Raw genomic sequence first — 27,660 nt, forward strand, 5'->3', positions numbered from 1 at the left:
ATGTTGTGTTTACATTTTAGTTTGTGCAGCTAAAACTGCCCACACATGGTATGAGCCTTCTGCTTTGCCAGAGCCCCAGGATCAGAACACACTTAGGGCTAGATTTACTAAACTGTGGGTTTGGAAAAGTGGAGATGTTGCCTATTAGTACATTCTAGAAAATGACAGCTAGAATGTGATTGGTTGCTATAGGCAACATCTGCACATTTTCAAATTTGCAGCTTGATAAATTTACTCCCAGGTCTGATAATGATCCAATAGAATTTGTTTACTTGATGTGAATAGAAGCACACAGCTTTTTCCACTTTGCACAAATAGTTGAATTATGCACAACTGAATTATGCACCATCCATCTATTATACATATATATATATATATATATATATATATATATATATATATATATATATATATATATATATATATACATATATATATAGCCACATGTCACATCTGTAAATAAATGAGACTTTAATGAGAATATGTACTTTCACATTTGTTAACAGTGCATGTTGTATACACTTGCATCCAGGAACACATAAATGACATGGAGCATGTAGAACAGGTTTATTTTTGCTTCACCATTAAAATAACACTATTCCCACTTGCTTGACATTTTGATAGCGCACCACATGACAGATGTATAGACAACATCATAAATTTAAATATACATGCCCAGAAAGGCATCACTGTTAGAGGAACTATCAGCAGGTTGTTGGACAGATGGTTGTGAGTACGTACACACTGCAGGATTGGAACTACATTGTTCCATCAATGAACAACATTTTTAGTCCGGTTTAAAAATCAAATTAAATGATAAAAAGTGTTTTGGAACGATAATCATTCATTGTTGTAGTGAACACACTAATGCAATATTGGGGAGAGCGGTCGTTTATCGTTTGATTGACATGATAATCAGCTGAAAAGACTGTTTTGTGTACCCAGCATAATTGTGAGAAGGCATCTGCCTTCTCACAATTATGTATATGTATGTATAATTATAATTGTACAATTATGTATATGTATGTATAATTATAATTGTATATCTATCAATAAGCTATACCTGCTTGTGTATCTCTCTCTTGTCCCCTTTGTATTGCATTATCTGTGTGGAGTTTGCAATGTTCTCCCCGTGTGTGCGTTGGTTTCCTCCCATACTCCAAAAACATACTGGTAGATTATTTGGCTGCTAGCAAATTGGTGTGTGTGTAGGAATTTAGACTGTAAGCTCCACTGGAGCAGGGACTGATGTGAATGATAAATATTCTCTGTTCAGCGCTGCGGAATTGATGGTGCTATCTAAAAAATTGCTGATGATGATATGCCTACCAGCTTAAATGTATGAATGTTATTATTTATGAATGAAATACCAACATTCTTACAATGATTTACAGTCATAGCCAAATATTTTGAGAATGACACACGTATTGGTTTTCACAAAGTTTGTGCTTCAGTGTTTTTAGACCTTTTTGCCAGATGTTGCTATGGTATACTGAAGTAAAATTACAAGCATTTCATTAGTGTCAAAGGCTTTTATTGACAATTACATTAAGTTTATGCAAACAGTCAATATTTGCAGTGTTGACCCTTCTTTTTGAAGACCTCTGCAATTCGCCCTGGCATGCTGTCAATCAACTTCTGGGCCACATACTGACTGATGGCCGTCCATTCTTGCCTAATCAATGCTTGGAGATTGTCAGAATTTGTGGGTTTTTATTTGTCTACCTCTTGAGGATTGACCACAAGTTCTCAATGGGATTAAGGTCTGGGGAGTTTCCTGGCCAGGGACCCAAAATTTCGATGTTTTGATCCCCGAGCCACTTAGTTACCACTTTTGCCTTATGGTGATGTTGCTCCATCATGTTGTCATTGTTTGTCACCAAACTGTTCTTGGATGGTTGGGAGAAGTTGCTCTTGGAGGATGTTTTGGTACCATTCTTTATTCATGGCTGTGTTCTTAGGCAAAATTGTGAGATTTTGGCGAGAGTTGGTCAGCTTAACACGTATTGCAATGTACAGAATAAGCACACTTCTTTGGATGAGATGCAATCCCTCACATGAATGATCTCAAGATGCTTTACTGTTGGCATGACACAGGACTGATGGTAGCGCTCACCTTTCCTTCTCAGGACAAGCGTTTTTCCAGATGCCCCAAACAACCAGAAAGAGGATTCATCAGAGAAAATGACTTTATTCCAGTCCTCAGCAGTCCAATCTAGAGATGGGCAGGCTCGGTTCCCCGAGAACCGAACCCACCCGAACTTTGCCTATCTGAGTACCGAGCCGAGTAGGCTCGGTACTCTCCCGCCCGCTCGGATTCCAAAACGAGGCCGAATGTCATTGTGACGTCGTCAGATCTCGAGGCTCGGTTCTCGCAATACTTGAAAATTATAAATACCCACCTCCACAGCAATCCATCGCCAATTGGCAGAGGGCGAGAGCAGGGTGTAGTCACAGACTGATTAGAGCAGGGACAGTGAATACAATTCTGATTCCAATTCTGATAACAATTGATAGAGAAGAGAGGAGGGAAGAGGAGTCTTTTTTTTCATTATTTGGCACTACAAGTGCTTTTGGGGTGTCCCCCATTCTTTTGCATTAATATTTCTGGCTGTCAAAAGTCCTGTTTGTCAGCAATATTCCAAATAATTTTTAGCACTCCAAAGTGCCTTTGGGGTGTCCCCCATTCTTTTGCATTAATATTTCTGGCTGTCAAAAGTCCTGTTGGTCAGCAATATTCCAAATAATTTTTAGCACTCCAAAGTGCTTTTGGGGTGTCCCCCATTCTTTTGCATTATTATTTCTGGCTGTCAAAAGTCATATTTGTCAGCAGTATCTAAAACATTTTGTAGCATTACCAGTGCGTTTCATAATGGATTCTAAGCAGTCCACATATGAGCAGAATCAGCAACCAGGTTCTGTCACCAGTCCTGATGGTAGTGTTCCCAGTCCGTCATCTGGGAAAGGTGATGTCAAACTACACAGTCTTTTGAAATCAGTCAAAAAAACACACACCAAAACAAAATTTACCGTGTTGAAGCACAAAAGAAGTGTAACTGAGGAAAAGTTAAGTGCCAATAAAAAAAAAATTGCCAACATGCTATTCTACACACACAGTGGCAAAGAGAGAATGAGGCCTTCACCTTTGTCTATTAGTGGCAGATCAAAAAATGTTACCGAGCCTACAAGTGGTGCAAAACTACTGTTATGGGTCAAAGCCGAGCTGCAAGATAACAGTAAGGCATTAGAGGATAATGTTTGCTCTGAATCACAAATGACACTAATCCCTGTGGAGAGTCCATCCAACAGTGGGATGTCTAATCGTGAGCATTCTGATAGTGTACCCATAAAGAGGGACCCTTTCAGCAGTTCTGCTGATGTGTGCCTGAACAGCCCGAATGTAGCCGGTGATACACAAATTGAGGATGCCACTTTGGAAATAGAAGAGGATGAGGGGGAGATTTGTGGAGGTGACGAGGGCGCTAATGAGGATGTTGATGAGGATGAGGTTGTTTGTGTCAGTCCTGCACCAGTGGCAGCAGTTCTCCATTTCAATTAATATTGTACAGTCTCTAACGGTTGAATTTTTTGGTATTTTATACAAGTGGAGGGGGGCCTAGAGAGACCGAAACCAAACTGGCTTTCTCCATTTCAATTAATATTGTACAGTCTATAACGGCTGGATTTTTTGGTATTTTATACAAGTGGAGGGGGCTTAGAGAGATCGAAACCAAACTGGCTTTCTCCATTTCAATTAATATTGTAGAGTCTATAACGTCTGAATTTTTTGGTATTTTATACAAGTGGTGGGGGGCCTAGAGAGACAGAAACCAAACTGGCTTTCTCCATTTCAATTAATATTGTACAGTCTCTAACGGTTGAATTTTTTGGTATTTTATACAAGTGGAGGGGGGCCTAGAGAGACCGAAACCAAACTGGCTTTCTCCATTTCAATTAATATTGTAGAGTCTATAACGGCTGAATTTTTTTGTATTTTATACAAGTGGAGGGAGCCTAGAGAGACCGAAACCAAACTGGCTTTCTCTATTTCAATTAATATTGTACAGTCTATAACGGCTGAATTTTTTAGTATTTTCTACAAATGTAGGGGGGCCTATAGAGGCAGAAACCAAACTGCCTTTGTCCATTTCTTTACATATTTAAGTATAAGTGTAGGGTGTAATATACATCCAAAGATGATGGCTGCATTGCCAATATTCATAGATGGAGAGGAAGACAATCTGGTTTGTGTGTAGAATTAATGAAGGCCTATCAGGAATTATACTGTTTTTTGGATTATTTATTAGCTTTATAATTACATTACTTATCCTAGAAACAGGTGGAGCACTTAATTTGGTTATTTTAGGGCCAAGAACATTGATTTTTAATGAAAATAGCAAAACAAAACCAAACAAAACTAAAACCAAAACCAAAACACGCAAGGGCGGTTTTGCAAAACCAAAACCAAAACACAAAGGTAATCCAGATCCAAAACCAAAACCAAAACCAAAACACGGGGGTCAGTGAGCATCTCTAGTCCAATCCCTGTACCTTTTGCAGAATATCTGTATGTCCCTGATGTTTCTCCTGGAGAGAAGTGGCTTCTTTCCTGGCCTTCTTGACACCAGGCCATCCTCCAAAAGTCTTTGCCTCACTGTGCGTGCAGATGCTCTCACACCTGCCTGCTGCCATTCCTTAGCAAGCTCTGCACTGGTGACGCCCCAATCCCGCAGCTGTATCAAGTTTAGGAGACAGTCCTGGCACTTGCTGGAAGTTCTTGGACGCCCTGAAGCCTTCTTCACAACTATTGAACCTCTCTCATTGTAGTTCTTGTTGATCCCTTAAATGGTTGATTTAGGTGCAATCTTACTAGCAGCAATATCCTTGCCTGTGAAGCCCTTTTTGTGCAAAGCAATGATGACTGCACATATTTCCTAGCAGTTAACCATGGTTAACAGAGGAAGAACAATGATTTCAAGCACCACCCTCCTTTTAAAGCTTCCAGTCTGTCATTCTAACTCAATGAGCATGATAGAGTGGCCTCCAGCCTTGTCCTTGTCAACACTCTCACCTGTGCTAATGAGGGAATCACTGACCTAATGTCAGCTGGTCTTTTATTGGCAGGGCTGAAATGCAGTGGAAATTTTGTTTTGGTATAAAGTTCATTGTCATGGCAAAGAGGGACTTTGAAATTAATTGCAATTCATCTGATCACACTTCATGACATTCTGGAGTATATGCAAATTGCCGTCATAAAATCTGAGGCAGCAGACTTTGTGAAAAATAATATTTGTGTCATTCTCGAAATTTTGGCCAATGACTGTATAAATAAAGTAGGCTTATATATGTGTAGACAGACTGATCTAAAGGATTTCCTCTCTATCACTTGTGCTTCTGGCTCTCCCCCCCTCCTAGGTCAACATCTCACACAGTCTGATTTGCTTCATAACAGTTACACTTCCCCATTTTTCAACCAACCAGACCCAGAGAATTGTGGGCTTATCATCTGTAGCTTGTATGGTACTCTGCATGCCGCAGCTCACTAGAAGACAGGGCATTATGGGTTCTGTAGTCCTGGGTGCTCTATTATAAGCTTATCTTTGTTCATATATGATGAAAAGCATAATGTACTCACTGGACCTTTAAGAAACAGCACAAATACATTTGGTGTCAAAACATAAAATTTTTTTAAACACATTTAACCCAGTTCCTAAAGAACAATGAACATGCAGGCCGTCCCACTGTTTTTTTACACATTGATTTTATTATTTTACTTGACAATCACTGCATAAAGCTCTGTCATTTTACAAAAATCATAACTTAATAATAAATTGTCTATAGGAAAGATGTAAACATCATCTTTATTGGTTTCATACAGGGTAAACCATTTCCATATTTACTACAAATTTGAAACATTGCAAATTAATTTCTAACACATTTGCCTACTTTTACCACCTCATTTGGAGATTCAGAGGTCAGGGGGTAAATGTATCAATGTCCGGATTCTTCAACTCCGGCGAGATCGGCGTCTTCAGCTCTTAAATTTAAGTTTCCCTTTACAAGGCAGGGCCGCTTTAAATTTAAGCGCTGAAGACGCCGATCTCGCCGGAGTTGAAGAATCCGGACATTGATACATTTACCCCCAGGTGTGAAAATGAATGGGCAGATAATCCACTGAAAGGGGGCAAAGCATATGACACATTGATATGAATATCAAATAAATGCTGCTGTTGCTTGGGGGAGTACTTGCCTTAAAAGGCTGTTTGTAGGATAGACTCAATCCACTTGTGAAAAAAAGTAGCAATAATTGTATTGAAATTCTGATTGAATTCTGATTTAGCTGAGTATACAGACTGGCCAGATGGTTAAGATTTTGGCGAGAGTTGGTCAACTTCACAGAATTAGCATTCCCTGTTTTTAATAGAGAGTGAATTTTAAAGTAGCTGTATGGCATCAACATATCCAAGTGTTATTTAATATATTGCCAAAGGTAAGGCAGAGAAACAAAATTCTTCATTATTATATGTTGTCAAACCCTTAGTGCACTGCAGTTTATATGTAATGTATGTGGGAACATAATATAGTTTCCCTATAGTATAATAAATCTCTATAGTCGCTAGTGAACTGATAGACTAATATTTGTTCAGCCCACATTGTGGATTGGTGACTTACAGTATTGATATCTGTCCAATACATGCAGAATCCACACATACAACATGGTAATTTGCATGGTAACATGCTGTAATTTGCTATCCCACAAGCTTTCTGCCTATGTTCACAGAAGAATGTCTACAATTGCAGTCCCCTTCTGAAATATTAATGCACACAGATGTGACTGGTGCACACACAGGATAATAAATGTTTACATACAACTAGTGTAGGTATCTTGCTCTTGGGCATCTGGGAGAGCTGGACCAAACAGAAAAGAGACTATTTTGGGCTGGTGCAGGGACCGGCCGAAGTCTCTATTACTTGGTGGCTGACCCCTTCTCCGGGACCATCCACTTTCCATCATTAGCCGTCGATTCATCCTGCCTCTCCCTATTCCTTATTTCCCTCTCACCAATATGGGTGACCTATCTTGCGAGAGACCCAGTGTCATATGGGACACGTACAACGTGACAGGTGCCGTCCCATGTGTGAAGACCAGCAAGACCACACAGCATGCACAGATGGAACAAGGTAAGTGGGGGGTTATGTTATTATAATGTGTGTGAATGGAGGGAATATGTTAATATAATGCATGGGGGGTATGTTAATATAATGTGTGTGTGATATGGGACTATGTTAATATCATGTGCGTGTGTCTGTGTGTGTGTTTGTGAGGGGGCAGGGGAATGTTATTATAATGTGTGAAGGGGATGAGTATGTTAATATTATTTGTGTGTGAGGGGGGTCTTAATAAAGTGTGGGAGGTAGGCTATTTATTGGTGGAGTGCAGGTGGGGGCTAATTATTTAATGGGTGCTATTTTCTTTGTGGGGTGATGGTGGGGCAATCTAATTTATTAATGGGGCAATTTAATTTAATAGGGGGGTATTCATTTAGGGTGAAATGACGGGACCTTTAATTTAATGTTGGGGGTGATTTGGGGCTATTAGTTGAATATGCGGCTGAGTTTGGGGAGGAGGACTATTTATTAATTGTGAATATGAATGATTTAATGGGGCTGTTTGGAGGGAGGGAAATAGGTTTATATATTAAATGGGAATGCTATTAATTTAATGTTGAGGCTGGCTTTCAGGGAAATAGATATATTAATTAAATGTGATTGCTATTAATTTAATGTAACATAGTAACATAGTTGATGTGGTTGAAAAAAGACTCCAGTCCATCAAGTTCAACCTATTTTGGATCTCCTGTGATCCCTCACTTATATTCGAAATTGATCCAGTTGAAGCAACCGCCAATCGGTTTTCGATCGGGTAAAATCCTTCCTGGCCCAACATTGCAGTTCTAATTCTCCCTGTATCCACTACTAGCCTTCATTTTAATTAACACTCATAACCCTGGATACCCGGATACGCTTTTCCACTAAAAATGTGCCTAACCCTTTCTTAAACATATCAATTTAATCTGCCATCACAACCTTCCCTGGCAGTGAATTCCATATCTTGACTTATAATTCTAAAGAACCCCTTCCTTTGCTGAATGTGAAACTTCCTCTCCTCTAACATTAGTGGATGACCACGTGTCCTGTGTACAGTTCGTGGGGTAAAAAGGTCTCTTGAAAGTTCTCTGTATTGAGCATTAATGTATTTGTACACAATAATCATATCTCCTCTGAGATACCTCTTTTCTAAAGTAAACATGCCTAAAATCGCTAATCTTTTCTCATAACTAATTACTCCATAACCTTTATCAATTTTGTCCCCCTTCTCTGAACCTTTTCTAGCGCCAAAATTTATTTTTTATAGACTGGTGCCCAAAACTGTACTCTGTATTCAAGATGAGGTCTTACAAAAGATTTATATAGTGTCAAAATTACATTGTCTTCCCTTGCATCTATGCCCCTTTTTATGCATGACAATACTTTATTGGCCCTTTCAGCTGCTGCTTGACATTGAGCACTAGTGCTAAGTCTCATGTCAGGCTTGGTTGGAAGGAAATAGATATATTTAGCAAATGTGAATATTATTATTTTAATGATGGGTTTGGAGGGAGGCCTACTTATAAAACGTGGGTATTATTCGATTAACATTGAGGCTGGTTGGAGTTTTCTAGATTTCATGTACCCATTTTGCTTCCAAATAGGGCACCCAACATTCCAGTATCCGGACAAGCAGCAAATGAGCTAAAGACACCAGCAGTAAAAGTGACAAGAACAGGTAGTAGAGAGCAGGACAATCTGCCAACTGTCCTGAATCTGGTGGGATGGTCCCGAATTTGGGTGACTGTCTCACTTAGTCAGGATTTGGTCTGACTACAAGGACAGTTGGGAAGAATGTCCTGCTTCAGTGTATTGCTTGTAAACGCAGAGCGGTGTGCACCTAACAGTAGTGCACACCATATTGCCTGCGTATTTGTCTAAAATGTGTCCATGTTACATCATAGGGCCACCCCTGTCTAAAGTGTCCCGGCCACCCAGAGCCTTAATCCAGCTTAACACCTAGCACTCTGCTCCTTCTCCCAGTACCACCCCTAACATTATTTAGGCTAACCCTAAAACAAATAATAACCTTATTAGTGTATAGGGCAAAGCAAAAACAAGGACTTTTGCTGGCAAAAACATCATGTGTTTAAAGAAAACAGGCTTTTTGCATTTTGATAACCCTCATTATAATAAGTACCTGCCCATGGGATATGCAGTGTTTTGCTCCTTTATGAGCTTTAGCACCTTTTTGCATTGGTGCGTTGCTGGTGGTACAGGGCATCAAGGTATCCACCATTTGGATGATTTCTTGGTCAAAGGGCTGGGCCAGTTCTTGGTCTGTGCAGACGTTTTATTTTCCTTGGTTGCACTGTGCCTGTGGCTCATGATAATACTGAGGGTCCCATGACCTGGCTGTCTTACCTGGGGATCGAAAACAACACAGGTTTGTGTCTGTGTAGGCTCTCTGTGAATAAAGTAATGAAATTGTATGTGCTGATATCAGAGGTGCACCAATCAACCAGATGTGGTATGTTTAAACATTGGTATTTCCACCGCCCCCTTTAGGAATCTATATTGGGTCTTTTCAATTTCGCTTGTCGGGTGATCCCAATGGGCAGGATTTTTTATTGCAAATGGAAGCGGGCGACTGCAGTGTTTACACGTCCTCACTTTCATATCCCACTGTCGGTTGAGATCAGGGAAGACCTGTGGGTTTGGAACATGTTTCTGCGGGATTTCAATAGGATGCATATATGGCCCGACCTCCGATATCCACTAGGGAGTTGCAGCTGTTTATGGATGTGGGAAGTCACAGGTGTGGGGCCTATTTCGCCGGTGATTGGTGCGTGCCCCCTTGGCCTGATGACTGGATCAGTTCTGGCTGGATATCCAATGTTGTCCTCCTGGAATGTTTTCCTATTGTAGTTGAGATGGAATTATGGGCCCCTAGGTCCAAGGTAAGCAAGTTGTGTTTTGGTGCGATAATTTGGGCTAGCGAACAATAGGCAAAAAACTTCTTCCCCCCTGATCATTGGCCTGCGGCAGCTTGTATTGCGCTGCCTGTCTTTCATTGTTACCTTCAGTGCTCGGCACATGCCTAGTGTGGAGAATGGGCTGGCTGATGCCTTGCCCAGCAGTAACTGTTTAGTTCTTTGGCACCGGGGACAGCCCTCAGTGGTTCCCCTTGCCCTACTTATGTCTGGCAGATTGTGAAGCTGGAATAGAGGGTCTGGCGAAATTGTCACTGGCCTCTGCCATCACCATACAAAGGATTCAGCCACAAGTTGCACAGGAAAGCTGGAGTAAAGGTATGGAGCCTAATAATCTGGCACAGGCCTGTGCACTGAGCAGGTTTAAATAGCTGAGCTGAACAGCAGGGTGGGTCACAAAACAGAACACATGATCACAGGTTCAGAGGTCTTAAAAGGCCATGTGCCTTCTGTTGTGCAAAGTATTATTATTACTATTATGGTACAAGGTTCTGTGCCTAGAGTGGAGGGACAAATAGAGTGAGCATGCCGGAGAGCAAGTTTGAAAAGCAACTGCCGGACTTCAATGTGTGACATTACTACATTATTCTTTGGCACCTTTAGGGTGAGCTCGATGGTTGCGGTCCACCCCATTATCAGGAATGCTGGCTGAGCACATTGTTCTGACTCAAAGTTCCAACTCATGTGAGGTGCATCACGCCAAGTTGGACCATTTAGGTGGGGGGAGGCGATAAGATCCCCCCTCCGCAGAATTCAGTTTTCCCGCTACGGGTTGTGACTGATTTTGCTCAGCTGCATCCTAGGAATGCAGTGTCGTGGCTGGGTCATTGTGATGTGTCTCTCCTTACGATGTATCAGTGCACAGTGGTTTTTAAGCGCACACTTGGAGTCCTGCATTTGGATAGTGCTCAGTTTGGCACGCATTCTTTTAGGATGGGGTGCTTCAGTGTCGTGTATGCAGGATTTCGGTAGGTGGCAGTCTACTGTGTATAGGTGGTACCTGAGGCCTTGTCTTCTGTCTTGAATCTACTTCTGTTTTCTCCACTCTCTCAGGGTGGACACAGGACTTATGTCACTTGCTGCTTTTGGGAACAGGAGATTTCTCCAGATTTTTCCACCTACGGTAATTGACTGTTGGCATCAAAAGGTTTTGATGGTTTTTACCTTTGCCGGTGTCTATTGTTTTCTTAATTTTTATTTTGCTCTTTTATTTTTCTTGCCTTGCTTTCTTCTTCATTACTTTCTCTCGGTTCTCTGGCAGCTAGAAGGGATATTGTATTCCTGTGGGGTATTTAATGTATGATTGTGCTTCCTGCCTTACAGTGCATGATACTCCACTGCAGATCTGGGTCGCTGGCCACTCCTTTGCGCATCGAGCCACTTTGCACTAGGCACAATATACTTTCTCCTTTCCACGCCCTGTGGTTCTGTATTGGTTGGGTCAGCAGGATTTGAGGTGGCCTGGGTTTGGGGAACTCCTGTCCAGGGAAATTGCCAGACAAGGAGTGCCCCAAATCTTGGTTATCCACCTTTGGGGAATTTACTTTGGCCATGTGAAATCTGTGGAGCTTATTCAGCGCATTTAGTCTGACCTAGCTTGGGTGCATGCCTCTTGGCCTATTTTGCTCTTGTGTTGGTCTGACATAGTTCCCCAGGTGTAGTGATAATTTCCTGATGGGTGGGTTGTGGATAGATCCCGAGAGAAGGTTAATTCGGTTGTGGCCTGGTTTCTCCACCTGATGTATGGCATTCAGCTTGAACATCCTTTAATTAGGTTTCAGAACCCCGGTCTCTATAGACCTGATCGGGTGCACTTAACCAAAGAAGGTAAGGGGTTTTTATTGGGGAGGTTTATGCAGTTTGGTTGGGGCCGTGTAGTATGGAGATGGGCCTAGGTTCGGGAGGAAACATGGCTTGGCATCAGAACATTGTATAGTCCGCGGGTAAGATTGGTGGGGCGGACAATACTTGTATTGCGGCATTTGGAACCCACTTTTCTTTGAAGAGTCAGCTTAGATTCCCCTAAGGTCAGGCTTGTGGGTTGCATTATGATTAGCCTAGAAGGGTTCAGGTTCTGGAATGCCTGTGAATATTGGTCCGATTTAAAGACAAATGATAAGGGTGCACTCAGGTAAAAGTGGTGTATAACTTATTGATGTCCAGAGGGTAAGTGACTTGCGATTGGACATCCGGATTGGCATTTGGGCCTTTGCCGATCAGCTTACAGTGTTCTCTCCCACTATACAGTCTGTTTATTGTTTTAAATAAACACCTATTTATTTGCCAAAAAGTTACGTGTGGTGTCCTTTTTTTATATTATAGTGTTAAGGATAAGAGTAATGTGGTAATAGTTAAGGCATCAATTGTTAAGCACTTTACTAATTTATGCCATTGTTGTAAATTGTACGTTTTGTTTTTAGTCTTTTTTTAATAAAATATATATGTATATGTGTATGTGTATGTATGTATCTATGTGTATGTATATGTATGTATGTATGTATGTATGTATGTATATATATATATATATATATATATATATATATATATATATATATATATATATATATTGTTGCAAAGAGGGTTATTTGACACACCTTTCCTGCATATGGAAGGGTAAAATCCCTGACTGGGTTAAATGCTGTGGTGTGCATATAAAAAGATTGTGGGATCTGGTGGGTGGGGCTTCCGCTGCTGACAAGCAGCCGGACGATAGTCAGGGACTGTGGGCCAGTGTGTGAAGAAGCCATGGACATTTATGTTTGTGATGTGCTGTTTTATGCTGCAAATAAAACAGCTAATGCTTAAGAAGCCTGGAACAAGAAGTCTTTATTTGGTGATTTCTACAAAGAGGTTTCATCGTGGGAATCTTAAAAGGACAGCCAAAAACTCAGCTGTCCACCCAGTCATCCAGACAACAAAAGATAAGTTTGATTTACAGATGAAAAGAAAAGTTTTGTGTGTTTTCTCAGTTTTCCTACTGATTGTTTTGTCCCTCCTTGGAGGTAAAATGTAGCAGCTGCTGCTAGCTAAGACATTACTGTTTAAGCTGACAAAAAAAAAAGCAGGGCCAGCAGGGCCAGATGCTAGCCGTGGCTCAGGTGGAAAATAACAGACCGTTGAGAGCGGAGCTCAGTCAGCTCAGACAAAGTGAGCATGGACCTGCTGTCTTGCAAAAGATGACCTCCTCAGACAACGTTGAGGCATTTTTATTATTGTTTGAAAGGACGGCAACATGTCTAAAGTGGCCAACAAGTGAATGGGTAGAGAAACTGGCTCCTTATTTGACAGGTGAAGCCCAGCGGGCCTATATGGATGTGCCCGAGGACCAGGCAGCCACTAATGGCCGACATTTTGGCGCAGATAGGGGTGACAGGGCCAGATAAGGTGCAAAGGTTCCATGGCTGGCAGTTTAAACCAGGATCTGCAACGCGTGCCCAACTGGCAAGGTTAACAAAGAGTTGGTTGAAACGCGACCATAATAAACCGATCAGAATGTTGGAAATCCTGGCTATCGACCATTGTGAGTGAAACCTAGGTCGGGAGTTACAGAGATGGGTTCTACAGACTCCCCTCAGTCACTTGAGGAACTTGCTACAGCTATTGACCGGTATTATGCTGTCGAAAATATGGCCGGACAGCAGGGAAGTTGTCAAGCCAGACTTCAGGCCAAAAACCAATACCAGAGGTGAGAGAAGACCGCAGTGTTATGGACCGGACAGCTGAGACAGTTGTCAGACCGGACTTCAGACTGAAACCAACACCAGAGGTTGGGACAGACCGCAAAGTGATCCCAGTGAAGTATTTTTAGTGTGGCGAGTAGGAGCACTTCCGAAGACATTGTCCAAATTGTCCAGAACCGATGGATTGTTCAGTGGTGCGACTAGACCCCATGTTTCCTGCTTGTTTTACCATGTCCTCGTCCACGGGGAATCCACTGCTGTTCCGGGTGACCATCCTGATATGCCAACAAACGGTGTTAGTGATGGTGGACTCACCGAGAGAAATCACCTTGGTATCTGGTACTGTGTTTCAGTTTGCTTATCCAATCTCTTCCTTCTCTCTCCCAATGTCCGCACCTTGCTGACCAATGAGCGTAGAACGGAGGCTGGTTTGTAACTAACGTTGGGTATCGAGGGGGAAGAGAAAGAACAGAGGGAGGCTGAGAGTGGGAAAGAAAGAATCAGGACATTGCTGGAACAGTTTGGAATTAGACTCGGATGGAAATACCGTTAGCTGTACAGGGCATGAATAGGAGGGGGCAGCAGTTAAAGATTAGTGGATGTAGCGATAACTGGGCACTGTAATCCGGGAGAAAGCAGGAGATAGATCCGGAGCACTGGGTTATCTGGCCCGCATGGGAAAGGTTTGATCAATGTTGGATATTAAGCATTAGAGTGGATCATCTTCAACCGATATCTTGAGAATTGGACAAAGCGGTTTATCATCATAAAAGAAGTGGTCCCACAGTTACATGCTGTCCTACACGCAATGTGTACTCCTCATTCGTGTAAGTGTATACCCGAAAGGGGATAAGAAGTGTGCCACATGGTGTCTGAGTATAGTATCAACTATTGCACCGGTCATAGTGGATCCTCTTTTACATTAAGCACAGCTGTCTATACTGGTTGCACTATGATGTTATCCTTTCTTCCTTTTTTTCATATATCATTTTTATGTTGGGAATGTCGACTAAATGTAAAAGAAAAATCAATAACTGCTGAACAGTTAATTTGGATTGGACTTTTGTGGGACTTATTTGAAGTTTGCCCTTATATAATTAAGACCTAAAGTGCCAGTTGGTTCTTTTCTCATTGTCTATGTGTTTCCAGAGGGCCTGTCAACTCGGCTACCATCAGTGAAAGTCCTGTGCATTCACGGGGTCACCGAGGAATATGACCGTGTCATCTTTCCCATTACTGTAAAGGGACGAACAGTGCAGGTGGTAGCAGCAATAGCCCCAAGGCTGCCATAGCCCCTTATTCTGGGGCAAGAATTTCCTCTGTTCTCGGAAATTATAGCCGACCAGATCGGTCAGGACATGCTGGCAACTGAGTCACTGGCCGGACATCCAACCCTACTTGATCCTGTCTTTCACACTCCAGAAATAGAGATAGGGGCCGAGAAGCCGCAATACCTGGAGCCTGAATACCAGGCATTGGCTGCAACAAGGCCGACGTCGCATTCCAGAAGATGGGAGAGAAAATTCCTAGCTGGAGAAAGGAGGGAACAGAAGCACTGCCAGAGGATGACGATTGGTCCCCAATATCCAGGACTGTGTCATTCCAGGACTTTGCTAGGGACCAACTTAATGATAGCGCTTTGGAAAATGCTTATTAATATGTGGTGGAAGTGAATGTAGTGTGGAAGGCTGGGAGACTAGCCAGGGGAGAACCTTATTTTATAATAAAAGGGGATCTGTAGTATAGGGGGGAGTGGCACAGGAGAAAACAGTTCATCAACTCTTGGTGCCAAAGGTACACGTTCCTTTGGTACTAACAGCCCATACACACCTTTTGGGGGGCATCTGGGAGAGTAGAAGTCTCTAAATTGCGTGCTCCTGAGGTTTTACTGGCCGGGAATCCGTAAGGCAGTAAAGAGATACTATCAAGCCTGCGCAGTGTGCCAGCGGACGGCCCCTAAACCAGATTTTTGAGCTCCCCTGGTACCTTTTCCTTAATAGTTACAGTTCCATTCGAGCAAATTGCCATGGACTTAGTGAGTCCCTTGGAGAAGTCTGCCCGAGGACATCAATATGTATTAGTAGTCCTTGATTACGCTACACGATACCCTGAGGCAATTCCACTAAGGAATATTAAATCAAGCACTATTGTGAAAGAGCTACTGTTAATCTACACTCGACTGGGAATCCCAAAAGAGATCCTAACAGATCAGGGAACTCCCTTCATGTCGGGATTAATGAAGGATTTATTCAAATTCCGAGATCATCTGCAAACTGATGGGTTGGTCGAGCTGTTTAATAAGACCCTCAATCAAATGATTAAATGTGCTGTGGCTCAGGATAAAAGAGATTGGGACAACCCAACCTATTACCATATCTCATGTTTGCAATAAGGGAGGTGTCTTAGGCATCAATGGAGTTTAGTCCCTTTGAGCTTCTGTTTGGGAGACAACCCTGGAAAGTTGTACACATCCTTAAAAAAGGGTGGGAACAGCAGGGTACCTAAGAATCAAATATAATACAATTTGTGACCCAATTATATGATCGATTCCAACTGATCGGCCTGTTGGTAAAACAACATCTGACAGAAGCGCAGGGACAGCAAAAGAAGGGTTATGATACCCAAGTCACTCTTCGCACATTTAACCCAGGTAACATCATGCTCGTCCTAGTACCAACTCAGGAAAGCAAGTTGTATGCGCATTGGCAAAGCCCTTATGGGGTAAGTAAATTAGGGCAAGTAATCTACCAAGTGCGGCAGCTCGGTAGGTGGCGAAAGAAGAAAGTCTATCATATCAACTTGTTAAAGCCGTTGGTGGAGGAAATTCCCTCATTAACATTGTAAGCAGTAAAAACCAAGGCTTGCATAGTCCCCATACAGTCTTCTCTGGCACCGACTCAGAGACAACAAGCCTTAGAAATGGTAGCTCGAAATGTGGATGTTTTTTCAGCTATCACAGGGTGTACCAAAATAATTGAACACAATATCGTCACCCCACTAGCGGCCATATAGAATACCTGAGGCAAGAAGGGCTGCAGTACAATGACAGGTGGAGGACATGCTGCAACTCGGAGTAGTGGAGGAGTCCACCAGCGAGTAGAATAACCTTATAGTCCTTGTGCCGAAGCCTTCAGGGGCCATTCGCTTCTATGATGATTTTAGTAAGTTGAATAAGGTGTATAGGTTTGACACATATCCAATGCCACGGGTAGACAGGTTAGTGGAGAATCTGGTCAGTAGTCAATATCTGACTACCCTAGATTTGACAAAAGGTTATTGGGAGATACCACTTTCTGCCTCGGCCAAACCCAAAACAGCCTTTTCAACACCTGGAGGCCTGTTTCAATATAAGGTGTTACCGTTTGGCCTGCAAGGGGCTCCAACCACATTTCAGTGTTGTAATGGACAAATTGTTGAAGCCTCATCGGGAACATGCCACTGCTTACCTCTATGACATAGTCATCCGCAGTCAGGTCTGGGAATCCCATCTTCCCAAGGTGGAGGCTGTTTTGCAGTCATTAAGGCGGCACTGCCTTACAACAAATCCCCTGAAGTTTGCGTTAGTCATGGCAGAGGCTAGGTATCTGGGTTATGTAGTCAGTCGGGGGGAAGTAAAAGCCTAGGTGGATAAGTTACAGGCTGTGAGGAATTCGCCTAAACCAGAGAGAAAGTCTCAGCTACGGACTTTCCTGGGGTTGGTCAGATGCTACAGACAGTTTATCCAAAACTTTGCTACCCGAGCCACCCCATTGACCGAATTTTTTAAAAAGAATAGCCCGGACAAATTAGTTTGGTCTCAGTCTTCAGAAGCTGCCTGGAAATATTTGAAAGAAGCCTTGTGAACCGCAAAGTTTCTACAAGCACCTAACTTTAGAGAGCGGTTCTTTCTCCAGACAGATGCTTCCGGGACAGGTCTGGGGGCAGTATTAGAAAGAAAGAAATGATTGGCAGTATTGTCCCAGAGAGTAAAGGATGAGGAGAGACCATTTCTTTTGCTCAGCAGTAAACTCCTCCCGAGGAAAAAGAGGTATGCCACGGTCGAACAGGACTGTTTGGCCATTAAGTGGGCAGTGAAGCCACTCCGGTACTATCTACTGGGAAGAGAGTTCACCCTGGTCACCTACCATACTCCACTGCAATGTGTGCATACCAACAAGGAGGTGAATGTCATGATCACACGTTAGTTCCTGGCGTTACAACCTTTTACCTTTAAGGTGGAACATAGGCCAGGGGCTCTGCATAATAATGCTGATGCCCTGTCACTGAAAGATGCGTTCCCCACGTCGACCAATTCGCCTGATTTGGCGAACCCAAAGAAGGAGGAGGTGGCAAAAAGTAAGTTTTTGCCAAGAAAAGTATCTGCTTCGCCAATAATGGCAAAGCTAAGGGGAAGGGCATGTGTCAAAAAGGGTTATTTGCCACACCTTTCCTGCATAGGGAAAGGTAAAATCCCTGAGAGTTTGTAGGTACAGGCTGCAGACAGGGTTAAATTCCCCCTTGGTCTTTCCCACAGCACACAGACACACAGGTGCACAACATGGATTATTTATGTTTGTGATGTGCTGTGTCTATGCTGCAAAGAAAACAGCTAATGCTTAAGAGGCCTGGAGCAAGGAGTCTTTATTTAGTCTTTATTTAGTGTTGTCTACTATATATATATATATATATATATATATATATATATTTATTTATTGAACAAAAGTAGCATTTTAGAGTAAGATTTTGCTAGACACACACAGATATGCAGTTTAAAGGATAAGCGCTGACAACTTTCTTTCTGTTTTGTATACATATATGGTCATTTATATTGCCACGCAGCTGGTACCACATACAATATGGGATATACCGAGCGTGGGCTTGTTGCCCAGCAGCTGGTACCATATATAATGTGGGACATACCGAGCGCGGGCTTATTTTTCTCTGGTTTTGTTTCAAAATATTGCCTTTTTGTCATAGCAGCTGTCCATCAAGCCTATATAAGGCACATTTGGGTGTGGCTCACAAGCCATCCTTTGTTAGATCCCATGGGAGGTGAGTGCATCTGATTTTAACTGCATTTTAATAGTGTTTAAAGCATATAGGTCAGTGTAGGACCTGCATATAATGAGGTACCCTTGACGTGGGATGCAGGCTTAAGTCTTTTGATCAAAATATGAACTAATACCTCATGTTTTCATTTTGCTAGACACACACAGATATGCAGTTTAAAGGATAAGTGCTGACAACTTTCTTTCTGTTTTGTATACATAAATATATATATATATATATATATATATATATATATATATATATATTTATTTATTTATTGAACAAAAGTAGCATTTTAGAGTAAGAGTAAAAGTTGCATTTTAGACAATTTCTTTGAATTATGCTTCTAAGATTAGCTGAGGATAATCTGATTTTCTGATTTGTGCATGTAAGAAATATTTAAACAAAGCACTGTCTAATTTCTTTGGTAACAACAAAATAACACAACCTCTAATAAGCAGGTTTGTTGTTAAAGAAAATTAATTAATGTCATGAAACAGAAGAAGGCACTATAGCTAATAAAAGTGGTATTAATTTGCAATTTGGCGATTTTCAATTTTGTGCTCATCAGTATTTTTGGTACATCAGTATTTCACATACCTTCTTTTGACTGTTTAATTTTACTGCATTACAGTTTGATTAAGATACACTTACAATACAGCTCTATAAGCTTGCATATTCTGCTCTGATACCAGGGTCAGGCTGGGCTGGGGGGGTAGGGGGGCATATGGCCCCTAGGCCGGTCCCATAGTGGGCTACCCTGGGCTGGGTCACTGAGACACCTGTATTTTTTTCCCTTTAAAATGCTCCTAACATCCTGCTGAGTAAACTCTGCCACTGGGCTAATAATTACTGTTAATACTATCATTTTAACACCAGCTCTTTGTTTGTGGCTCCCTGAACTGCGAGCAGAAATCTGTGCTAAAATTACCATATTAACGTAATAGACTTAGCATAGCGTTGTGTCGGGGGGGTGGGGGGGGGGGGGACTGAATTCCCCCCAAATACTTGATAGCTTTATTTGTACACTGAAATTTAAAGTTGATCTAGAACATTCCATACATCAACTCTAAATCTGCCATTGCATTTTAAATTTGCCTCCCCCTCATAGTTTTGCCAAGGTACAAAGTTACTCATTTTATTTGCTTTACTTCCCTTAATGAATCAGGCCCATATGGACTAATGCAGAGTTGAACGCAAAATGGGAATAAATTACTATTAACAAAAGAGCACAGAAAACAAGTGTATTTCTGCCCATATGCAGATCCATGTCCAACTATAGCAGGTGCAAAACATACAGTATGCCTCCTAGCAGGTAGTATATGTGAGTTTCTGCAGGTCTGCATGAGACACATTTGTGTGAACACCCTTTAGTGAATTCAGCTTGCGTTTGCATGCTCCTTGCCTCCCTAGTCTTGCTTCTCCAGGGAGGCGTAAGTACCAGAATCATACAAGTTTGCATAAGAGCATGTGCATATACCCACAAGATGCGCTATGCAAACTGAAGTACATCCTACTCTGCATCAGCCCCATTTTGCTTGTCCTATAATTAAACAATATTTTTTAAGAAACACTTCACTAGGGACTATAATAAGGACATATAGTATGGGCTCAATTGATCTACTTATTAAAATAAGTATATCACTTATAGGCAGGATTAATTTGATTCACAATTAAAAATTACAGATGCATCATGCAGATGGGGTAACATCTCTACAACCATAAGTACATCCTTAAGAAGCTTTGAGAAATGGGAAGGCTAATGTTACATGGCAGAAGAGCTACCTCTTTGGAGAAAATGGAAAACTTTGCCATTTCATTAAACTTTTTGCATGTAATAAATGCTGTGAAGCAGTATTTATTATACTCTCTAGAGCAGCATTTATTATACTCTCTAGCTGGCTATGATGATGGAACCCCCCTCACTGGCAACGAAAACCGGTCATGGCTTGCAAATTATTTTGAGCATTGTGAAATTCAGAGCATTGATGGAGGCCTGCACTACTATAATAGAAAATGCTCGCAACTTCAGGAAGGTATGATGGAACGAGCTGATCTCATTGGCTGCCTTAACAACTCTGCCAAAAGCAAAATGGAACATGTTGCAGCTCTTACCTTTAACTGAAGATGTGAAATAGCAGGCCAACCATAGCAATTTATCCCCTGTGCCTTTGCTTAAAAACTGCTTATTGCTTGCAAAGCTCACCTCAGCATCTCAAATCCCAAAGTGGCAAAGATGTGGCCTGAAAACATGCTACCTGGTCTGGTGACGATGTACTGGTTGCTGTTTTCGAAAGGGACAACATTTGTAGTCCTCCAGAATTATTACTTATGCAACAAACAACTATTTGTGAGAAAGATGTGGGGAATTTTTTATTTTTGTATTTTTTTTTTTTTAAATAACCCTGGAAGATTAATGACTTTTTTTGGACTTTAACACATTAGACCCTTTTTTTAAAATAAATCAATAAATAAATAAATAAATACATAAATCAATAAATAATGTAATTGCAATTCAGTATAACAAGGCGTGTATTGTTAGAAATAGATTGCTAAAAAATATTACACTTAGAAACAAAATCTCTATGCTAATGCAGGTAACTACATATAAAGGAGCATAACATTTAAAGAAAAATATAGCAATGATAATGTATGGAAATGTTTTCAAAGAACCAGCAGGAAAACACATTTTCAACAGGAACTTAGTCTCCACCGAACTCATCGGTAAGGTAGGAGAAAGCTGAATAACCGTTCAAACCAGACGCAACTCCAAAGCATGATAAGACTGTAAGAAAAGTTATGCATTACTCCCTGTAATTTCTGGAAAAGTGCTATCATCCCTAGAAAAACAAACAAAAGAGCAGGGATCTGTACCTAGAAGAATGAAGTTTAAAGCCTCCTGTAAAACAGAAGGCCCTTAACCCAGTGAAGAAAATGGCAGGAAACTATTTTTCTCAATATTAGGAAATATATGAAAAGTACTTATGGGATTTCACATAGGGTGTTGTTGCCCTAAGCATGGTCTTGACAAAACGGTTATAAAACCTGTCTGCCTAAAGACTTATGGCACCCTGGGCAACTCCACCAACAGACCTTCCCACATAGGTATCTGTAGGTAAGAAAGCTAATCAATGGATATGCTTCTTTTTTATGCCATATATGACAGAACCCAAAAAAATCCATTTGGAATTTGAACACATAACTTGAGAATCCGCCTGACTATGGACCAGGAATAAACTCCCCCATCCCTTGCTCTACTGGCCTCAAAAAATGTCTCTCATTCAGGAATCTGAAGTGGGACACTGAACTCTAAACACCTGTTATACCGACTGTATCTCTGATGTCTTGGAAGCCGGACACTTAGCAGACCCAACACGCTTTCCTCTAAGTTGACTCCATAAAAGGAAAAGGATTGAGCTCTTGAATTCTGACCCCAAAATATTGCAACAGCATGAAGGACCCAACCTAAATCCCTCTGGTCTTGATAAATAACTGGAAAAGGAAGAATTTCTCCACCTGCCAGGCCTATGGTGACCTCTCAGAACTAGACCAATACAGCTCCTTTTCCTGAAAAAAGCTAGCTTAGAGAGACTTATTAAGTTCCTGTCCACCTGCCAAGCTTAAATAGAGAAAGTATGGGGGCATAACATTGCTGAATCTGAGATCTTAGCCAAAATGAATCAGTCACAAGAGACACTTCTCCAAGATAGTCGAATGCCTCACAGATGTGTAAACGCCGGGTAGGCTGCATGAAGTACCTGGATTGGTTAGAGGGGCAGAAGGTTGGATTACCTCCTGCCAGGGTACCTGTGTATATCTGTATAAAAAGAACACTGTTTGACCATGTATTAGTATTATACCATCTGTACTTTCTGGATATCTCTAGTACCTCAAACTAGTGTGTAACTTTCTGAGCTAATAAATATCACTACTTAAGGAACCTGCTTTCACACCTACTTATCTGTTGTAATTCCTTTGAACACAGATTAGACCAATCTATTCCATTGTCCGGCTGTTCTGAGGTTGGAACCCAGCATTCCAGTACCAGCACTCTGCCCACTACCCTGCTGCTCTGACCAGTGTGATAGGCCAGGGGGAACCATCCACAGCAACCCTGATCTAAAGGCAAAAGGTCAGGCGTACCAGCAAAGGGGTACCCTAACAGCGAGAGTTACCCAGAAGGATGCGGTTCTAGGTGCCGCTAAGGAGCCTAGTGGTGGCAGTAGCAAAAGCCCCTCCTACTGTGGTTAGAGGGCACATTTGTGAGAAAGAAAGGTGGCCCAGCCGGTCCCCAGCAACACAACCAACAGGGTGGCATAGAAGGTCCATCCTGTCACACCACTACTTTACAAATCTGAATCACAATTTAAAAAATGATGAACATAGAAACCGCTAGATTTACTAAGCTGGGGTTTGCAAAACCGCTGCAAAACTGCCATCCAAATGGGCAAAATAAAAGAGGTGGCGAGATTGCTCAAACTGTTGTTTGAGCTATTTTGCCATTCAGAACATAAGAGGAAGCACTATTGACATTAAAATTATTGGGACAATTTAATTTATAATTAAAGTATGGTGCAATTTTTTTTTTTAAGGAGACACTATTATTGTATTATATTATGGGGAAATGTGAATATGTAATTATATTAACTGATAGCTAATGGTGGATATAACCATTTAAATTTACCCCAGGTGTCGTGGCTTTCTATTACACCCTTGGGTACAGTTATGGCCAAACTCATACTGCATCCACCTGTGTCTGCTAAAATAACTATGCTTACTTCTTCTGATACTTATGAACTAACTCATATTTGAGTCAGTACTACAGGGTTGGATGACAGCACATATGATATCAATATTTGAAAAAGGTAAGAAATTATAGACCAGTAAGCCTGGCTTGTAAGGGATATTAACAAATATGATTATTTTTTTATGAAGAGGCAAGTTTCAAACTGGATTTTGGTAGTACAATCAATATAATTTATTTGGATGTTACAAAAATGTTCAATAGTGTTCCACGTAAGTTTGGTACATAAGATAAGAGTACTAAGTCTAAGGGTAATAGTATGTTCATTGGTAGAGAGCTGGTTGAAATATAAAAGACAAAGGGGTATCAAACCTTCTAAAAAGAAAAAGTGGAGGCGTAGTCCACAGAAACCACTCAGATTCTATCTATCATTTATCTAGTACATTGTAGAAAATGATAGCTAGAATCTGATTGGTCGCTATAGGCAAAACCTTCACTTTTCCTTTTTAGAAGCAAACCTTCTTACATCTATCCCAAAGAGTAGTTATTAATGGAACTTAATAAAAATGTGCTAGTTATCACAAGGATCAGTATTGGGCTCATCTAAAGTACAGGGCTCTAAAAGAACTTATGAATACTAGTTAACGGGAAATTGATAAGCACACTCAATGGTTGTAAAGGTGAATAAAATCCAGAAATGCACAAAAATGAAGATAAATACATATGATGCAAACAAAGGATCTAATTTATATTTGCATGTATGAACAAAAATCTGCCTCCTACTTAGATCTATTTGGAACAAATCTATTGTAGCCATCATCATGAGCTTGTAAACTTTTCCCTGGTATGTGGATACACAAAGATGTGCCCAATAAGCATGTCTAAATATATGTGTAACCCAAAATAGGATGCAAAGGGCATGGTTAACATGCACCTGCATGTCCTTACTGTCCTGTGTGAACACCCCTGACCTATCTCTCAAAGCACAAGGGGCTGTAAGTACAATTCAAAATAAGTTGTGCAACAAATTTCAACAAATTTTATGCAAAATACAAAGTTTTGCTGCTCAAATTCACTTACTTGCAAATCTAAAAGAGATCCATATTATTATCATTTTATAAGTCCCTAATTGAACCACATCCTAAATATGTGATACAGTTTTGGGCACATCACTGTAAGAAGGACATGTGAAGGCTCTGAGGCAGGCAACCTTATTAATAAACAGAATGGAAGGGGGAGCTATAAAAAAAGATGAATTATAAATCATGGGGTCCCTGTCATAGTGGGAACAAGCCTCAGCATGGGTCAGCACAGGGCCTGAATGCATTAAGGGAATCAGGCCTACAAAAAGATGCAAACCACAACAATTTTATGTTTCTTGGAAGTGGTCCCAGAATATCAATATTTGCTCAGTATTGCTGGTTGTAGAACAACCTGAAAATATGGAAAGAGTGAAATGTCACTTCAATGTCCAACCTTTAGGATTGCCACATTTATTCATTTAACTGTTTCCATTTTTCTCTTAAAGTACTCCTTGGTTTAGCCTCTTTTGTGTCTTGACTCAATATTGATCTTTGTTAGATATGACATGTATGTGTGAATGTTAGTATTACATTGGATGAAGTGTGCCTAGAAATTGGAAAATTAAAGGTCCAAAATATGCACACTTCTTATATATGCTCCCTCTCTTCCGTCTACTACATATGGCTAAAGGGATTTTCAATACATTTCATAGGATTAAAAACTTTTGAATATTTTTTTACTGATTTATTTATGGACATTAAGGATTGCCTGCTTTACTCTTTCTTTATTTGATTTACGATCTCATAACCTTTAGATATTATTTGCTACTCTGTGGTAAACTGTAATTATAAAATGTTAAAACCAACAAACATGAAAGCTGTTTTGAACAATAATAAGAACATTATTCATTATAATAGCATCTCAGTTTTAGGACTTTGAACAATATTCTTTAATTTCTTTCCAGTTCTGGAAAAATTGGGAATTGAAAATAATATTGTTTTGATAACTACCTATTGTCTGTTAAAATAATTTACACATTTTTTGCATTTTTAATATATTCTGCATATTGGTTGGGTTCTGGGAGGTACAGATAATACACACCAACTATCAATGTGAAGTACTGTATGTGCTACAAACATGGTGGTCATCTGTCTAGTAAGACTAGTAAAAGATGATACTTCGCTTATTGTTTGTGCTGGGTGGAGTGGAACTGAGGCATGTTGCTATGCTTGGGTAGAACATCTTGGGTCCACACAGTGCAGTTAGTCTAGTGTGATTGGTTGTGAGTAATTTAAATTAGAAGACATAAAATAAAGTAAGAGTAACAAACTGTAGTGTAAGAAGCCACTGAAAAAGCCACATGTCTGTGAAACATGTTTGATACATTTTACAGCACTGCAACATTATATTTTGTTACGCTTACTTTATTTTATTCTATATTTTAAATTTTTTGTTAATGTCTTTGACAGTTACTGATCTCCAATGTATCTCTTATTTATACACTCAAACATATCCTTATTACACTATATATACCATCTGGTTAATTCTATTTTATTTAAATTTTTCATTCTATTTCAATTCTATTCAATTTATTACCCTTTTAGACTATCTATCTCTTTCTTTTGCACTACATATGGTTTATAATAATCAATTAATCACTATTATCATTAGCAGAACACACCATACTAGACCCTCCCCACACTGGGTGAACCCAAGACACACAACCAAGGAATAACAGCATGCACAAATTCTACCCAGCACTCAACGGTAACATTTGCACAAAAGTAGGTTTGTGCTGTCAGTTGATAGTCTGATTAACCATCAGATGTGTTTGTAGATCTTTACTTTTAACTTGCTTATTTAAAAAGTGGAAGACAAAAAGCTTATAACTTTAATAATGGTGATCACTACAAAAAAACGCAAGTATATATATCGGGCACTAAATGGGATGGGATAAGAATTATTTTCATTACCATGGCATCTGAGTAGTCCTTAAGCACTGACTTATCCTGTCCAACTTCTAGAAAAGTGGCCAGTTGGTCCATCTATCTGCTGGCAGACTAGCAACCAGTTTCCACAGCTTCTACACACTTGCTACCCATCACACGGTTAATCTGGGCCTCAATTAGATTTGGACATAAGTCCTTCTGTGGTTTAGTCATTTTTTAACGGCATGAAGAGGACCTATCCAATATGCATATAGAGTACATGGAATATACTCACTATTATTAGTAAGCTTTTTGTCTTAACAGCTTACAAAAAGTAGTTACCCAAGATGCTCTGAGCTATTCAGAGGTGAATATTGAAGTGTGTTCTCGCTCCACTTTGCTTTGTTTACATATGCTCCTGTGTGATGGCAAACATGGCTTCTTGAGATTGTATATGGCGAAGTACAGAAGATTGTGCATGGTTGCATTGTGCACATCAGTAAGTATGTTTGAGCTTTGCATGAATGTGTCTCCTCATGTTTACATGGCTGCGGTGACCTTTTTAGTTCCTCAGTAACTTGGGGATCTTTAGTCTCATATTTAAGGAATTCACAATTTAGATCCACTTACATTGTATATATTACAGATTACTCTAATGATGTCCTATTCTGCTATGCATTGTCCAGCATGTCACGTCTGAAGCCATCCTATACCAAGTCTTCTTTGATTTCCTAGATAATGGCCTTAGCTTTTATTTAACTCGAACCCATGATTGTGAGCTACTGTTGCACTTGAACATTCTGATACTGTGGACTATCAGAATTCACCATCAGCACCAGAATTCCTACTGGCTTCAGATGCTACTATTCTAGTTAGCCGCACTTTAGGTCTTTATGCTTCACAAGCCAACAGAATGATGAGCAGCCTCAGAATATCCCTCCTTGTTAAGTATGAAACCTTCCTGCTGCACCCACACAAAAATTCTTACTTTATGTTTTAGTACTGTTCCTTCTGACGTGCACAATTGAGGGTATATTTACTAAAACTGTGGGTTTGAAAAAGTGGAGATGTTGCCTATAGCAACTAATCAGAATCTAGTTATCATTTATTTCGTACATTCTACAAAATGATAGCTAGAATCTGATTGGTTGCTATAGGAAATTTCTCCAATTTTT

General features: G+C 40.6%; 1 protein-coding gene across 7 annotated transcripts in view; it reads right to left on the reverse strand.

The window, feature by feature from the left end:
- The window catches only part of PDE4DIP (phosphodiesterase 4D interacting protein), a 309,241-nt gene that overhangs the window by 72,502 nt on the left and 209,079 nt on the right, over positions 1-27,660 (reverse strand). The window lies entirely within an intron of this gene.

The sequence above is a fragment of the Mixophyes fleayi genome, chromosome 8 (assembly GCF_038048845.1).
Source record: "Mixophyes fleayi isolate aMixFle1 chromosome 8, aMixFle1.hap1, whole genome shotgun sequence".
In the NCBI taxonomy this organism is placed as follows: Eukaryota; Metazoa; Chordata; class Amphibia; order Anura; family Limnodynastidae; genus Mixophyes; species Mixophyes fleayi.